The following is a 6,000-nucleotide window of genomic DNA, read 5'->3' on the forward strand; positions in this document are numbered from 1 at the left end:
CACGTAGTTTTACCCGGGCCTGCTCACCATCATGAAGGTCCTTACTGATCGTGAGCAGAAGGTCAGGGACTCCAAAAGCACGAAGAACAACCCAGAGCCCAGGCCTACTGATGGTATCATGGGCCTTGACCAGGTCAATAAAGCAGAGATGGAGGTCTTGTTGGAATTCCCTACACCTCTGCTGTAGCAGACGGACAGAAAATATGGCATCTGTGCAGGACCACCCTTTCCTGAAACCGCATTGGGGTTCCGCAAGCCTCTCCTCAGCGTGCCTAGCAAGGCGATGTTGAATAATCCTTGCCAGGACCTTTCCCGGCACACTGAGGAGTGAGATGCCCCTTTAGATGTTACAGTCTGTGCGGTCCCCCTTCTTAAAGAGGGGGACCACCAGGGCATCCTTCCAATCCTGCGGAACCCGTCCAGTGGTCCAGACTGTTGTTATGATGTCATATAGGGCAGTCTGTGCACAAACGCCACCCTCCCTCAGCATTTCGCTTGGGAGATGATCTCTGCCCGGTGCCTTTCCTGGTCTTAGACTCCGGATCGCCTTCAGTACTTCCTCAACAGATGGCACCTCAGCCAGCCACTCACAGGGGGTGACCTCTTCCAATATTTGAGGCACTGCAGCCTCAGCAGGGTTATCCCCACTTTGTGCCATGATGTTTTCCTGGCTGAGATATTTCCCCTCCCCCAGGACCTCACAGAAATGCTCGGCAAATCTGCAAACCTGTTCCTGGGGGTCGGAGATTTGATCACCGTTTTTTCCCCGAATGATGGTAATAGGTGTGGCGCTGCAGGTTACTTTTTTAATGGAATTAAAGAGTGATCTGTGATCGGGGCTACTGAGGCAGACTCCATCTCCTCAGCAACCCGCGACTACCACCCATCCTTGCAGCGCCTTACGGCTCTCCGAACCTCCGAGCGAAGGCTGCGGTAAACCTGCTCATTCTCTGACGTGGGACGCTGTAGCCGATGAGAGTGGGCCTGTCGCTTTTTCTCAACTAACCTGAACACCTCCTCTGTCAGCCAGGGTTTCTGGGGAGGTCTGGACCGCGTACCCAAAGCAGCCATTGCAGCTGCATGAGTCACAGTCATACACCTCGCCCATTTACCCTCGACATCAGGAGGAGTGGGGGACGATGCCAACCCCAGCTGCAAGCGATGACGAAATTCTCACTTGCAACTTTCATCAGCTAACTGAGACCAGGCCACTTTTGGTTGGAATGGGGTCCTGGGTGTACACCCACCACCGGAGTGGAAGAATGGCAGGCGCATCTTACAGATGACTAGTCGATGGTCAGAGGGCAGACAAGCTCCATGGTAGGTCCTGGTGTCAAGGACATGGGCTCGCATCCGCTGGTCCGTCACTATGTAGTCCAGCAGATGTGCTTGCTTGGACCCGGCATGCATCCATGATGTTGTGTGGATGCGCCGATGCCGGAAGAGTGTGTTGGTAATTACAAGCCCATGGGCTGCACAAAAATCTAGCAGCCTCCTACCGTTGTTATTGAGCTGATCTGGCCCATGCCTTCCAATCACTCCAGACCAGGTGCCAGCATCATGACCAACTCGGGCATTGAAGTCACCCAACAAGATGACTCTGTCCCGAGTGGCCACTTTAGCCAGCACCTGTGACAGGAGGTCATAGAAGGCATCTGACTCATTGGCTTTGCCTGCATCCCTCCACGGATATTCGTCTTCGGTGGGGGCATAAGTAACCACGACCACCACTCCTCGCCTCCGGTTGATGGGAAGGCGAGCCTAAAGTATCCTGGGGCTTACAGCTTCCCACACCTCACCGCCACGCTCCCACGCCCCCTTCATTCTTTTGTTCAGAAGAAGAGCCACACCCTGTTGTTTGGCAGTCTCCTGCCCCGAGTGGAGGACTGTCCACCCCTCATGGTGACAGGAGCCAGAACCGGTCCACCGGACCTCCTGAATGCCACAGATATCCAGGCGGTACTGGTCCAGCTCCCGACAAAGGAGTGACAGCCTCTCCTCCGCAGTGAGCGTTCGAACATTCCACGTGGCCACCCACAGTGGTTTTTCGTTGTTTCTGGAGGAGCCCCGAGGGTGAAGATTCAATCTCCTGGCTCCGCCAATTGGGGTTTGGCCAGGAGACATCATAGAAGCCTGTCCCCCCGGGGCCTCCGGCACAAGCTTATTTGTTACATTTGCATGTTTATATCGTAGTCTCGTGGTAATTCATTGAAGGTGGAGGGGTTACCAGCCCCTCGCACCCGTCCAGAGCACCCGTTCAGCCACTGTGGTGGCCACAGACGCCATGAGTGGAGAGGCCAATGGGCATTGACCCTCCCCCCATAGCACTGTCTACAACAGTGTTGCCCAGACACACACAGACACAGACACACACACAGACAACAACAACAACAACCGCCATTCGCCACTAAGTGGCACACACAGACACACACAGACACACACACACCCAGACACAAACACAGACACACACATACACAGACACACACAGACACAAGTAGACACAGACACAGATTAACACAGATACAAGTAGGCAACCACTGAAGCATGCCCATCACAAACCTGTCAACCAACTTATCACCCCATACACTACACTTTACACTACATTATACACTACAATACACACTACACTACTACACACTACACTATACACTACACACTACACTACACACTATATTACACACTACACTACACACTATACTACTGTACACTACACTACACATTACACGACTGTACACTACACTATACTCTACACTACTGTAGGACTTGAAATATCACGCGCCACGCGTTCTGTTGCTAGGCAAGCGAGCAGCGTACAGTGGGAGCATCTGAGGACACGGTTGTTGTTGTCGTGGCATTAAGGGGGGGGACGTTAAGAGACACGACAGGTGTTAGGGGTGACGGAGGACGCAGGCCGGTGATTGGTCAGGAGGGTGAGTGGCTAATGACCGGCGCCGGCCTGGCGGCAATAACATGGTCACGTGAGGCTGGGGGCCTGGGGGCGAGTAGCAAAGCGGGGGATGAGATAATTGATTGGGACTGATTGGTGCGGGGATAAAGGGCACAGCGTAATGGAGAGACGGTAGTCTTGGTTGGGATTGGAGCTGGAGTGGTTGGTGCCCGGGACAGAGACGGAGCAGCAGTGAGCAGGGATAGATACGATAAGGATAGAGAGAACACAGTGTACGGTAGAGTGGATAGAGAGAACACAGTGTACGGTAGCAGTGGATAGAGAGAACACAGTGTACGGTAGTAGTGGATAGAGAGAATACAGTGTACGGTAGAAACGGGGAGACATTGAGTGTTGTTAATGGCGGGTTGTGCATCGGAGCGAACGGAGAGACACGGAGCGATGATGAGGAGGAGGTGTGAACTCTACGCGTGAATAAACGAGACGAGAAAGACAATGAGAGTACGAGTCCTACACTACAATAAACCTGTCAACCCCTAATCAGTGCTCTACCTGAAACGGCTGTACGCCGTATGGACCTGATAACTCAATTTCCCTGTACAGGAATACGGACTAAACCGTATGGGTTGACATCCATGCGCATCCTACCAGGAAAAACCTACTGGGCTGTTAACTTATTCAGTTCAGTTCATTTATTACGAAAAGCTCTGTGAGCCACTCGGCTCTTGAATCGGGTGCAACCGCAACAAACAAAAGATGAACAAGAAAGCATCTTAAAGTGACAATACGCAACAGAAAAATCCAGGAAAAAACAGCAAAGTCTTCCAAAAAAAGCACCGTAAATCAATTCTGTGTGCAAAAATCCCAGTGGGATGCAAGTCAAACAATAACAACCATAAGACAATTTAGATTAAAGTTATCAGTGTAACTCTGTACAGCAACAACCAAATATGGCTAATCCAAAATGTTTTCAAAATCACCAAAATAAAGCGATAAAAACAACGTAACAGTGATCTTAGGAAATGTGATTCAAATTTAACAATAAACGATATTCATAACATGTACGACCAAACTTTGCAGCCATAGCTGGCAGCATGAGTCACTCCATAACAGCAGGAGCATCAGTAGGAGCATCAACATTCGTATTCGTTCATCAAGTGCTGTCTTCGCCAGGCTAAAGTTGTCAATAACTATAGCAATGAACCTGATGTGAGTTTGGGTTACAATTTCTTACCTACGACCAGACCACTAACAACTACGACACGACATTTCGTATCTTTCCACAAATCAAAAGACTGTTGACGACTCGATGGACTTCTGCTATTTAACGATGTACACCCACCCGTGGGAAACAGCTCAATTTTAGGATTTCCTTTTTTTATTATTATTAGAAAGAACAAAAATGTAATGAACTTAGTTTATAGCAGGGGAAGCTCTGCTCTATCTTTTACCGTTTTCGAATTATTCAAATGTGAACATCATAAAAAATACCGTGCATTTTTTCATTAAAAAACTCACTTGGATCCGAAATATAAAAAAAATAATTCAAAGATACAGCCCCAGTGTGGTGGTTCTCGCATTAATTTTACGTGCCGTCTAAGGCTCTATCAAACGACAAAACACCACAATGTTGTATTTTTTACGGCTTCTGAATGACACCAGGCACAAACGTGTTAATGGTCCACTTAAACATTGATATTTGGGGGTCTAAATATAAAAAAAATCTTCGATTTTCTGATGTTTTTCGCTGTTGTTTGTGTCCTACAAGCTGCCTGTATAGCAAATGTCAGCTTTCTTACCTTGTCAGGAAGTACCCCAGAGAGGTTTTTGAGACGTATAGATGCAGGTCTTTACTTATAATCTCATATCGATTGTTCAGAAGCGACCTGGCCACCACAAATAATGATTGCCGCTCAACAAAGTGGCTGAAATCATTTGGGCATGCATAGCAGCGGCAACATTATCTAAATCGAGACGACTCCCATCACGAAGGTGCATCGATTCCCACGTGGTCTTAAAACAACATTGGCCCAACATTGTCTTAAGTTGCGAAGACAAAGGATAGGAAAAGGCGTTGTACTATTTTCTAGCAATAAAAACGGAAGTTGTTCAAACACCAAATATCAATATTTTTGCAAGGCATCGATTTTTTTTACACGTCGTCTGCTTCTGTCTATTATGGATTTTGAAGTGCTGAATTCAAATATGACAATTAAAACAACTGATTGGTTACTTTTCCCAAGATATGAAAGTTTTTACATTTTACGTATATGTATATTGTGTATATAGCCGAGTTTTACTCATAAATTGTAAACCGATGTCTCTTCACGTGTTTATGGTTGCTTTGCATGATAATTAATCTATGACCCTGATCGCGCCAGCGACGATGCCGGCACAGCCACGCGGCGGGCCTCCACGGGGGGAAACTTCGGGTGGGGCCGAGCCATGCGCCATTGCGGCCTCTGCGAGGCTTCCCGCCCTTCCCGACACGCAGCAGGACACCGCCATCTTGGGAGCGGCCACGACTGAATGGCGGGAAGCCGCCATCTTGTCACCGCCACGTGGGGCGCTCGCTTCGTATGACAGTAGCTCGGGGACTCGCAGCCACCGTCTGACGACTATTAAAGAATTCACAATTGGAGGGGATTGGAGAGCATTCGCTTGGCGTTTTGAGTCGGCTGTCCAATCCGCCACGTGGACGGATGTGGAGACCTTGGAAGTTCTGCCGACGCTCCTGGATGACAAGTCCTTGAAATTTTTCCGCTCCATCGCGGCTGCGAAGAAGGCAACGCTGAAAGGGGCGTTCGACGAGATGGCGGAAGCATATGAGCCACCGGAGGACGCACACCGTAGATTTGTCCAGAGACAACGGGCGCCGGAGGAATCACCTGTGGCCTTCCGCGGCGCTGTGGTTGAGCTAGCCATGGCCGCGTATCCCGAGACCGAGCCCGACTTGTTGGAGCCCTTGATACTGGGTAAGATTTTGGAGCTGTGCGGCCATGAGCAGCTGACCTCCCGGTTGGTTTCCAAGTGCCTCGACGCGCAGTTCAACTTGCGCCGTTGGGCGCAAATGGCCGCCTGGACGGGGGGTC

The sequence above is a fragment of the Lampetra fluviatilis genome, chromosome 73 (assembly GCF_964198595.1).
Source record: "Lampetra fluviatilis chromosome 73, kcLamFluv1.1, whole genome shotgun sequence".
Classification (NCBI taxonomy): Eukaryota; Metazoa; Chordata; class Hyperoartia; order Petromyzontiformes; family Petromyzontidae; genus Lampetra; species Lampetra fluviatilis.